Here is a 12176-nt window from a genome sequence, read left to right as displayed (position 1 = left end):
GATGCTGCTTGGCCTGCTGTGTTCATCCGGCCCTGCACCTTGTTGTCTCGGATTCTCCAGCATCTGCAGTTCCTACTATCTCTGATTAAATGTTAGGTGATGTAGTTTGACAGGAAAAATGGCCACATGACTTATACCTTAGCAAACAAGAAACTGAATGGGACAGAATTGCAAAGGCCTCTGTGGATGCAGCTGTTACCTAAAGCTACTTCTACCAGGAGTCTCCTGTCATGATATGTCACACTTCTCTGTCTTGTACCATCCTCACATATCTACTGGAGCTTGTCTGCAAGCCTCTGTGACATGTCATCAAACTATGCCTGAGGTTGACACCTTGTTCTGCTGCCCTCCATGTGGCCCTCTGGAATAAATCTATGGATATAGGTGAATAAATCACTAAAATCTGAGTTGCAGGGCAGCCTAACAATTAAAAACGAGAGCTGGAATTTAAGTCAAATGTAGTGACATTATGTTAAATGTGTGCATGACCTCACCCAGGCTTTGCTTAGAGTGCTGTGCACAGTGCACAGAGCTGCAGAATGGCTGCAATATGGATCCACCAAATGCCTTCCCACTACGTTTCCCCCATAGCCCTGCATGTCTTTTCCTCTTCAAATACAGCTAATTATCCATTATCCTTCTGAAAGCATGACTGAATCTGTTTCTACCAAAAAGGGTATCAAAACATCAGGGAAGGTGTAGAAATTATGTTTGCATGGACAGTACAACGGACAGAGCAGCTATGGAGAAAGATTGAACAAGTTGGGGCTCTTTGCTTTAGAAAAAAGAAGACTGAGAGGAGAGATGATAGAGGGTTTTAAAATTAGCATTGGTGTGGACAATGATACTTGGCAGATAATGTCTGCGTTATTTGCAATTCAAAATCAATGGCCATAAATACAAGATGCTTAAGTAACTGGAAAAGCTCAGCAGGTCTGGCAGCATCCTGCTGAGCTTTTCCAGCAACTTTGCTTTTGTTCCTGATTTACAGCATCCGCTGTTCTTTCGGTTTTATTATGCTTAAGTAACTTCCTGCTAAATCCAGTAGGGAGATAAAAAGATGATTCTTTAATCAGGGTGTCAATTCCAGTTCTGGAGTGAAGGAGCTAGCTAATGAGAAAAGCTGGACAGGTTGGGCCTATATCCATTTGCAGTTTACAAGAATGCGAGTTGACATTAGTGAAACACATAAGGTCCTGAGGGGACTTGACAGGCGGGGTACAGAAAGAATGTATTTCCCTTGTTGGGAGTGTCTAGAATCAGGGGATATAACAGTTTAGATGGATTCTTGACTGACAAAGTAGATAGGAAAGTGGGGCTAAGGCCACATTCAGATGATTAACAATCTTATCAAGTGGCAGTGCAGGGCTCTACAACATTTTGAATGTTTTAATTTGCAGGTTTATCAAAGAAAGGCTGAGGCAGAAAGATTAGATGCTTTCAAAATTAAACTTGACAAGCACGAGAGGACAAGGAACGCTAAATATACCGGGAAAGCTGATTGGGGTCGATTGAGTTCGCTGGGGTTGGAAGACCAGCACAGCCTAGTAAGGGCCGAATGGTCTATTTTTCGCCTGTTTATTCTGCGTGACTACACTGTGACAAAGTAGCAGTCTCGGAAAATATGCGGTGGCATGTATCCACTGAGGTATAAAAGAGCTTTTTTTGTGTGTGAAGTAGTTGACTGAGGGACGGAAAATCCTGAAATGATCTCAGCATTTCCTTGGGCTGTCTCCAACTTTTTGGGAATGACGGGTCACGTGTCAACCCGGAATATCTTTTTGGAGGAGGGTGCAATTCTCAGACTGGCCAAGAGTGTCGCCACCGAGCAGAATGGCACAAGAAGCTTGGAAGGTGAATGGAGGGAGGTGTACCAAGCCTTTAATTTCTGAAAATGTTAGGTTTAATCTTGTGTAGAATAAAATGAAATGATGACAATCAGTTTCGTACGGGTTTGATGGGTTTGCAGGAAGTCTGTACTACTGTTAATTTGGTATCTGTGGAGACGGTAGCTGGTCAATGTTAGCAGAATGCAACTTATAGCTACAGCTCGCATTTATACATGTTTTGCCTCAAATTTTGTGACTTAATGTGTTCAGAATAATTCGATGATTTGATTAATTGCAAGGCGAGGGTGTATATTCTTTCCATTTGACACACGGGGATGACATATTCCGCAGAAATTGATCTGTTCCAATTCAACTGCATGTCAGTTTCTGAACCCTGAAACATTCGATTCCAACAACCTCACGACAACAACGTGCATTTATTTAGCGCCCCCGACGTGATGAAGTGGCCTAAGGCGCTTTGTGGGAATATTAAAGGGTAAAATATGACACGTAGCCAGACCAGGAGATATTTGAATGGCAAGTCAAAGAGGTAGATTTTATGGAATGTCTTAAAGGAGGAGAGAGGGGTAGACAGAAATTGAGGGAGAGAGTTTTAAATCTAAGCAGCTGAAGATACAGGTGACCACTGAGAGAGGAGGTTGGGGATGCATAAGAGCCCAGAATTAGAATCAAAATGGCAAAGACAATCTATTTTCCTTCCAACAAGGTTTATGTTGTCTCATGTCTTGCTTCCAGCACTCATTCAGTGAAGGGTCCAATATGATGCACTCCATTCATTATCTTCCCACATTCTCCTTGACACCTGTGAACTCGGAAGGAAAGGCACCATCCGCCACAAGCAACTGTGTCCGATATTTTAGTCAGGCCACTGGGAAAATCTACATACCATTGCGCTTGTTCGAATAATGAACTGTAACCGAGATGACAATTACAATGGCTAAGCCACCCTTCTCTGAGCCACATAATTATAGCAGTGTGGGATCACGGTTCCCGGGGGATGTTGCATTTGAAAGGAACCTAAGATTGCAATTAGTCAAGCGCTTTGTCCTTATTGGTGGTGTTGTGTGGTCTTCAGCTTTTGCGGCATGGGGAGGAGATGGGGGAAAGAGTGTGGGCAATTTGTACAATAAATTGACCAAGTCTCAATATCAGTCTTTTGCTTTACCCCTTTACCAAGTCTCTGTCATTTGTGAAAAAAAAAAATCTGCACTTCATTTTACTTTTTTTTAACAAAAAAAAATAGATTTGTTGACGGGGTGGATGAGAGACAGGTTGATTTGGTTGCAGGGTGGGTACAGTTAAGTTCTGGATTTGTCTCTATGGTTGCATGGCATTCCCTTCTTGCTGTGATTGGTGTTTCTGCTGTTGGTTGCTCAGGTCTAGCGCCGGTCTCCCTCCCTCCCTCCCTCCCTCCCTCTCTCCAAGCCGCTGCTGCTTCGCCAGTCAGTCTCAGTCAGAGTACGCGAGACAGAGAGACATACACACACACATACGTACGTACAGACAGAGCTATACGGGTAGAGCCAGCTTTCTCTGTCTCTGCCACAGCACAGCAGCATCACTCTCTTGCTTTACCCCATTACCAAGGAATAAAAGCAGCGAACGGTGAGTTATTTCCCTATGGTGTGTGTGCGTGCGCGTATAGATGTATATCAAAAAAAATTGTAAATCTTAAACTCCTTTGTCTTGTGGCTCGTGTGTGCTGGGAAGCTGTTTTTTCTTTCGCAGTCTTTAGGGTGGGAATTAAGGGCAAAGACGGTGTTCACACTGTTTAGCAGATTTCCCTCCTAAACGTATTTGCAACAGTCTTTGTCGTTTCTGTGTTTTTGCATTTTCTTTTAAAAAAATGATATCTCCTGCATCATCTCGCATTCAGTATCTAACACACGCAACATGTAAGCAAAAAAGACTGCAGTTCGGAACATGTTTCCTGCCCGATTAAAATGGTTTGATTCAAGAGAGAGAAAAAAAAATCATTGATAACGAGTTGCAGCGTTAGTACAGCGTTTGGAACCTATTCAGAGATTATCAGTGATTGAGCGCGTTAATGTACAAGTCGGAACATCTCCATATAGTGTTCATGTGGGAGAATATGATTTTTTTTTCTGGAAGCTTATGATGAGTAGTTTCCTGTGGGGCTGCCCTTAACAGGCCTCTGGGAGTCCAATGCCTTGTAGTTGAATGAAATTCCTTGTATAAAAAGCGCAGATTTAGAAAAGTATAGGTCCGTGGTTCCCTTCAAACAACAGAAAGGAGAAAGATCCACAGAACTCCAATTTAGGGGAGAAGGGAAACTGGCAAATACACGTATGAAAATTAATTAATTGTATTATTTCAATTTTCAGATTTCTGCTAGTTTATCTGCTTTGACATACAGAGGTTTGTTCTCAAGCAAGTGTATTACTGTAGGATTGGCTTGAGTAATGGGTTGTAGCAATCACAGCTGAACGTGGTGTACACACGGCAGTGGGGGTGAAGGTGAAAGAAGTGGAAATCAACTTAGGTTTAATGGCCAAGGTATGACTGGTTTGTACAAATTTTGCTTACAGTAAGTTCCAGGGAAGTCATGACGTATTGCTATATGCCCATGTGTTGCGTGGGCAACTTCAGTCTTGCGTCAGATGTGTCTGCTGATTTATTCATCATAAAGCTACAGTAGAGTGCATGTTCCTACTGTAACTCACCAAGTGTTTGGGCTCTTAATCTGTAATTACTGTTTGTAAGTGTTCTGATCTGGAGAAATGAAGTTTTTGGAAAGCATACTATTGCCAAATCTGACTTTTTTGTTATCTAATTATTGTTTAGCAAATTTCCCCTGAAAATATGACCAGTATTAAATTTGTAGCAATTGAAGAAAAGTTTCTGCTTGGGGGCAATATTGACCCCAATTTGCTTTCTATCCTTAATTGAAGAAGTATTCATCATGCATCTTATGTTTGCGGCGTAATTTATGAAGTGGTTTGTGGCCTCTGCCTGAATTATCATGTAGAATTGTTGATGACGTTTCTGAAAGGACATTAGATTTGACTTGGTGATGGGGGGGAGGGGGAACTACAAATCTTCTGAGATTGCACCGATCTCAACATCAGTCCTTTCTTCTGTGTAAGTTGGTGAGGTTGCCCTAAATTTCCTTTGTTACAGAGTTGACAGGAGAGGTGTTTGGCAAATCTCCCTTTGTTTACAAGTTTATAATTCAGAATTTTGGATGGTGTCATAACATCTTGGTGTATGACATCAAGAGAAAGATGGGGTTTGGCTCTTCTCTCTACTTAGACAATGGTCTAGATTTTGCTGCAAAAATAGTGGTGAGTTAAATTGCGCTCACCGATTGTCAGTGTTAGTTTTCCAGTATATAACTCTAACACGTTCCCATCTCTGTCATTTCTCTTCATTATTTGTTAATTGCATTGGTAAAAGAGGTGGGCTGCTGATCCTATCTTTCACCAAGGTCTTGGATCCTATTATCAATCCACACATGCAACAACAGGGTAAAGTGTATCAGGTCTGAAAGGTAAAGAAAAACATCAAAGAGCACCACAATGTGAGATGCCCCACTCCAGCAAGATCCTGAGCTGTTGAATTTCTTAAAGCACTTTCTTGTGAATCTGGTCAAAAAGGCCTCAACCTGTTCACCAGTTTTGTTGCCAAAATATCATTGTTGCCTGCCAGCGTCCTAACATATACAACTAAGACCACAAGATACAGAAGCAAAACTGGACTATTCAGCCCATCAAGTCTACTCTGCCATTGAATGAGATCATGTCCCATCTAATAATTCTCAACACCACTAAAATTAATTTAATTTATGTTTTTGAACCCAGATGCTACATTTATACCATTCATGTTGCTGAGATGACTAACTTTAACCTATCTCTGTGAGCCTCTGGTGGTAAATAAGCATTGAATACTCTCTATATGTAATTTGTTTTAATAAAAGGAATGGAATCAAAAGATAGAATAGAAAGGAACTAGTCCTCTTCTGGTGGTATTCAGGAATTCTGGGTTTGTGCCAATGTGATGACTACATAGTGTTGCATTCTTCTTTTCATTGCATTTTGTCATCTTATTTCTTGTTCAATGATTCTTTTATCCAACTGGAGAGTTGCCAGCCCACTTCAGCGTTGTCACTGTGCCCCCAAGGTTGAGTTTCCTCCCTGCTTATATTCTGCTTTTTCTCACTAAACTTTATGTGAGGTCTATAGTTGAAATGTAAGAACTTGTCGTTGCTGTTGGAGCATTGCAGAATCAAAGATCTACAGTCCAGAAAGAGGCCAATCAACCCGTCGTGTCTGGGCTAGTCCTTTGCACATGTTGTCATGCTTAGATCTAGACCCCAACCTTATTATTCGGCTTCCATACCCTTTCCTGTAAAAAAATTCCTGCTCCACAACATAGTCCAGCAAAACCATGGAAATGGGTGAGCTAGGTAACCTGGTAGAGAGCAGCTTGTGTGATTGTGTTGCCTTTCATTCTTTCTCCTTCACATATTCCAAAGTCTTTTAATGTTTCTTTCAGAGGTGGAAAGGAATCCCAACAGTTTGTAGCGCTTTTATTTTGCCCTGCTGTAGTTTTCTTCTCCCACTTCCTTTGTGTGGTTGTTGGCAGAGAAGATGGATAGATGACTTGTTTTCATGGAGCCCTATAGCTAGCTGTTGGGAGCTGTCAGAGAGTGACATGGGTCATTTTGGTCATTGACGATTTAAAATTCTAGGAGGGAAAGCTCTGGCTTTCACTCAGCGTGTCCCATAATCTTGGCATTGTAAAACAGAACTAGAAGAGCAACACTGAAGTGTTGCATTGTCGGGTTCCTGAGATCTTTCGCTCCAGGGCTTACCCTGCGATGATGCTGAATTTAGTTGTGGCGGCTGAGGAGTGGAGAAAGTGTTGTAAACATTGGGGAAGAGAACGTGTGTGACTATATGAATGTACTAACCACAGTGCAATTAGCCTTATCCCAGTCAAATCTGTTGTTACCTCACCAGAACACAAGAGTGAGAGTAAGAACATAGTTGAATAATATAACTGCTGGTATTGTTTCAAATGCTGTCATTGTATTGGCATTTTTTTTGTTATCTTCTTATTCATTATTTTCATGCTTCATATTCTCTGCCTTACTCTGTGCTGGTTTACTCGAGTCTCTTGCTGTCTTCTAATCTAGTGGCTGCTTCTTTCACCTGTCTATGATATGTTGCAATATATTTTGCCTATTGTCAGTTGAGGAATTAATAATTTTTATAAGGGTAACTTAGATTTGGTATAGATTTCAGAAAATCACTTTAAATATCCACCTCATGACCACAGGCTTCCAGGAGGAACACTAGAGCAGAAGTTGCCCATTCAGCCATTAATTAGAATACCTGTATCTCTCATTTTCCAATCAGCCTGTTCAGAGATATTATTACACATTTTTACAGTAGGTGGGACTTGAACCCAAGCCTGCTGGCCAAGAGGCAGGGACACTACCACTGCACCACAAGAGCTTCCGTACATTCCTGCTTTTGTCTAACAAAAAAAAAGTAACTTTTGACAGACTGGTGGTCTAGTGGTCATGGCATTATACTAGAATTCCCAAACCTCCAAGCTAATGCTTTAGAGACACTGATTCAGATCCCACCTTGAGTCCAGGGATTTGCAGGTTAGGTGGATCGGCCATGCGATATGCAGAATTACGGGGATAGGATAGAAGGATGGGTCTGGATGGGATGTTCTTCAGTAGGACAATGTAGACTTGATGGACTGAATGGCTTGCTTCCACATCATAGAGATTCTATGACAGTCACAGAAATTTGAATTCAGTAAAAATTTGGAATGAAAAAGAACCAGTGTAATAGCAACAATCACAGTAGATTAATGTAAAAATTTGTCTGGTTCAATGTGTTCTTACTTGGTCTGGCCTACGTGTGACTTCATACTCCTAGAAATCTGGTTGATTCTTAACCAGTTAGAGGTGGGCAATAAATGCTCGCTTAGCATTCATTCCTATGAATGAATGAATAATAATTTTTTAAAAAATTAAAGTGAATTGTCGACTCAACAGCCATTTTGGCTTGAAGAGCTTCAGACTTCTACTATTCTTTAAGTGGAGAAATGTTGTCTGATACGGCTTAGATCTGTTTTTAAGTTTACCTCCTTGTTCAGGATTCTTCTACCCAAAGGAAAGGAATTCTGTACCCTATCTACTGAACCAAATCTTTTAATTAGTTCCATTCAATCATCACTTAATCTTTTATATTGAGGGGAAGACAAGCCTCGTTTATGCAATATATTGTCATAACTGAAAACTTTTAGCCCCAACAACATTTTGCTGAATGTGTGTTGCACCTCGTCCAAGACAACACATTCTTTCTGAGATGCATTACCCAGAACTGCATGTAATACTCCAAATGCAGCCCAGCCAGAACCTTATTACAACTGTAGCATCACTTAGTACTCCCGCCCTCTTAAGACAAAGGCCAACCTTCAATTAGTTTTTTTTAATCCGTTTTGTGTCTGTTTGTTACTTTGTCCATGTGATTTTAGTACTTCCGTCTCTCTCTCCTTTGTTTCATAGTTTTGTACCATTTAGAAAATGCTCTGATCTATCTTTTTACAATTTCTCATGATTTCCCATATTAAGTTTGGTTTGTCCACATATTAAAAAGAACACAGGTTTGCATTTCTAGAACTCTTTTCATAATCTCTGCACTGTTTAAAGTGCTTTGCAGCCAATCATACAGCTGCAGTTCACAGGAAGCAGTTCTTGGCCCTTTTAACTACTTGCTGTGCCTCCTAACTTAGTGTCATTAGACTGTGCTTTTTTTATTGAAACTATTGATAATTATAATCAAAATCACAGGCGCCTGTACAGCTTTCTATAGTGTCCTACTGGATACATTGCCAGCTGGAGCAGATACTCCTTATTCCTTCTGTCTCCTACTTCCTAATCAATTCTGTACTCAAGTCAGTAGGTTGCCTCCATTTCTATTTCTGTTTTTGTCAAGAGTCTTTTCTGCATAAACATACTGAATGACTTCTGGATGGTGACATAACTAACGTCCATAGACAGTCCCTTATCTCCCTCATGAAAGACCTTCCCAAAAGATACAGTTGGTTTCGTGCAATACCACTGAACCATCTCAGTTCAAGGTAACAGTTAATAGGAGAGATACTGTTCTGTCCAGCTTAGAGCATGAGTTCCGAAGGCTCTGTTGCATCCCATAGTCGTGGTGAAGGATATCTCAGTTCTCAGGGAGAGGAACTTGGATTGCGTGGGAAGGATCAAGTTAGTGTGGCCCACAGAGGAATCAATGACATAGTTAAGGTTAAGGAAGTGGTTCTGTTGAGGGAGTATGGGCAGCTCAGTGATGAATTCAGATGCAGAACCACAAAATTAATAATCTCAGGATTACGGCCTGAACCACAAGCAATGTGACATAAAGAATGCAAGATCAGAGAGTTGAATGGGTGACTCAAAGAGAGAGAGCTGTTTAATAACCAAGGCTGTTAGGAAGATCTTTAGACTAAACTAGAGTGGGATAGGGATAGGAATCACGTGAATGGAAATTTAGAAAGTTAAGCAGAAAGGACAAAACGGCAGTCCAGGGTAATAATATGGGTAATGATACTGCATGAGTTTGGAGGACACCAGAGTGTACAAATGTTGCAGTGCTCCAGTAAGTAGGATTAGAATAGGGAAAAATGGTAAGATAACAAAATTAAAAGCAATGGATGTGAGCATTTGAAACAGGATAGAAGAATTGTTGATGCAATTGGGAATAGATGGTTATGATGAGTGGTAATCAAGGCTGGAGACTGAATATTCAGGGATGCCTCTCACTTAAGAAGGATGGACAGAAAGGAAAAAGAGATGTAGCAACCAGTAACAGATGAGAGCAGCAGAAAAGTAAGAAACTGTCTTGGTTTGGAAGAATAATATTTGGAATCCGTTTGTGTAGAGTTAAGAAATATCGAGGAAAAGAATGAGAGGTGGGAGCAGTCTACAAACACCTCGCTGTAGTCATGATGTAGGACAGAGCAAAATCAAAGAAAATATGAGGATTTAGAAGGAAGAGACAGCAATTATCTTGGGCAACTTTAATATACAGATTGCAATGGTAGCACTGAGAATGAGTGAATAGAATTAGCTTGGAACAGTTGGGACTCTTTTCCTAACAGAATTGTGTGTGTATCTGACACCAAATAAACTGCAGCAGTTCAAGAAAACAGCTCACCGCCATCTTCTGAAGGACAGCTAGGGATAGGCAATAAGAACTTGCCCAGACACCAAAGCCCATATGCCAAGAAGAAAATTTAAAAAAAAAATTCTTTTGTGGAACCAATGAGGGAACAGTCTATTTTAAATCTGGTTATTTGTAATGAGACAAGATTAATTCATTATCACCAAGACAAAGTTTCTCCAGGAAAGAGTCATCAGAAATGGAATTTCACATTCAGTTTGAGGATGAGTGATTTGGTCAAAAACTAATGTTTAAACTTAAATGAACACAACTGTAATGGTAATGGAACAAAATTCGGGAATCAGATTAAAAGGCAAAGGTGAGCGATAAGCAATGGCAGACATTTAAGGAAATATTTCAGAATTTTCAACAAAGGTATTTTCTATTCAGGAAGAAAGATCTAGAAGGAAGAGCCACCATTCATGTCTAACTATTACAAAAGTTAAGAATAGTATCAACTTGGAGATAAAATAAAAAGTATGCAGTGTTGTGAAGATCAGCGATAGGCTGGAAAGCATTTCAGAACCAGCAAAAGCAAACTTAAGGGACAAAAGGCTAACAAATCCCCTGGACTTGATGACCTTCACTTCAGGTACTTAAAAGAAGTGGTAGAACAGATAGTGTTTGTGTTGGTTATAATTATCCAAAATTCCTTAGATTCTGCAAGAGTACCTCAAATTGGAATACTGCAAGGGAAATACCTCTGTTCAAGAAAGGAGGGAGACCGAAAACAGGAATATATAAAACTGTTAACTTAAAATCTGTCAATTGGAAGATGCTAGAATCCATTATTAAAGAAATATTAGCTGAAGATTTTGAAAATCATAATACAATTTAATAGTTAACAAGACTTCATGAAAGGGAAGTGCTTGATAAATTTATAAAAATTTCTTGAAGCAATATTGGACAGCTGAAGAAGAGGAACCAGTCTGTGTAGCACTTTTGGTTTTCAAAAGACATTTGATAACATCCCAGAAAAAAGTTATTGAACTCTGGTGAGGGGTAATATATTGGAACAAATAGAGGATTGACTACCTGAGAGGAAACAGTCATGATATATGAACCAAAAGAACTGCGGATGCTGTAAACAGGAACAAAAACAAATTTGCTGGAAAAACTTAGCAGGTCTGGCAGCATCTGTGGAGGAGAAAACAGAGTTAACGTTTCGGGTCCGGTGACCCTTCCTCAGAACAATAACTAATGAGGTGCCAGAGAGATCCATGCTGAGGCCTCAATAATCTGTGTGAATGATTTTGAAGGAATCAAGGGTACTGTACCCAAGTTTACTGATGGTATAAATACATGTGGGAAAGCATGCTATGAGTGAGATAGTGTTTTCAAAGGGATATAGGTTAATTAAGTGAATGGGAAAACTCTTGGCAGATAGTGTATAATTTGGGAAAAGTGAGGCCATCCACTTTCAGAAGAATAGAAAATCAAAACATTATTTGAATAGAGAGGTTCTGCCGAATGCTGAGGTACCTGGATGGCTTTATATAGGGATTACAAAAGGTTAGAATGCAAGAGCAGAAAATAATTAAGAACATTAAGAAAATAATTATGTTACTGAGGGAAGTGAGAGAGGAAATAGCTGGGGCCTTAACAGATATCTTTGCAGCATCCTTGAGCACGGGTGAGGTCCTGGAGGACTGGAGAATTGCTAATGTTGTCTCCTTGTTTAAGAAGGGTAGCAAGGATAATCCAGGTAATTATAGACCGGTGAGCCTGACGTCAGTGGTGGGGAAGCTGCTGGAGAAGATACTGAGGGATAGAATCTATTTACATTTGGAAGAAAATGGGCTTATTAGTGATAGGCAGCATGGTTTTGTGCAGGGAAGGTCATGTCTTACCAACTTGATAGAATTCTTTGAGGAAGTGACAAAGTTGCTAGATGAGGGAAGGGCTGTGGATGTCATATACATGGACTTCAGTAAGGCGTTTGATAAGGTTCCCCAGGGTAGGCTGATGGAGAAAGTGAAGTCGCATGGGGTCCAGGGTGTACTAGATAGATGGATAGAGAACTGGCTGGGCAACAGGAAACAGAGAGTTGTAGCGTAAGGGAGTTTCTCAAAATGGAGAACTGTGACCAGTGGTGGTCCACAGGGATCTG

The 12176-nt window shown here is 40.4% G+C and overlaps 1 protein-coding gene across 1 annotated transcript in view; it reads left to right on the top strand.

Annotated features, from left to right (window-relative positions):
* The first annotated feature begins 3255 nt into the window (after nucleotides 1–3255).
* The window catches only part of LOC109918150 (uncharacterized protein C1orf21), a 184685-nt gene continuing 175764 nt past the window's right edge, over nucleotides 3256–12176 (top strand). Inside the window, exon 1 of the mRNA XM_048602142.1 lies at nucleotides 3256–3455. The gene's annotated coding sequence lies outside the window, so the exon portion shown is untranslated. The remainder of the gene's footprint in view (nucleotides 3456–12176) is intronic.

This window comes from Rhincodon typus, chromosome 10 (assembly GCF_021869965.1).
Source record: "Rhincodon typus isolate 14 chromosome 10, sRhiTyp1.1, whole genome shotgun sequence".
NCBI classification, from domain to species: domain Eukaryota; kingdom Metazoa; phylum Chordata; class Chondrichthyes; order Orectolobiformes; family Rhincodontidae; genus Rhincodon; species Rhincodon typus.
This window is presented reverse-complemented; position numbering and strand designations above follow the sequence as displayed.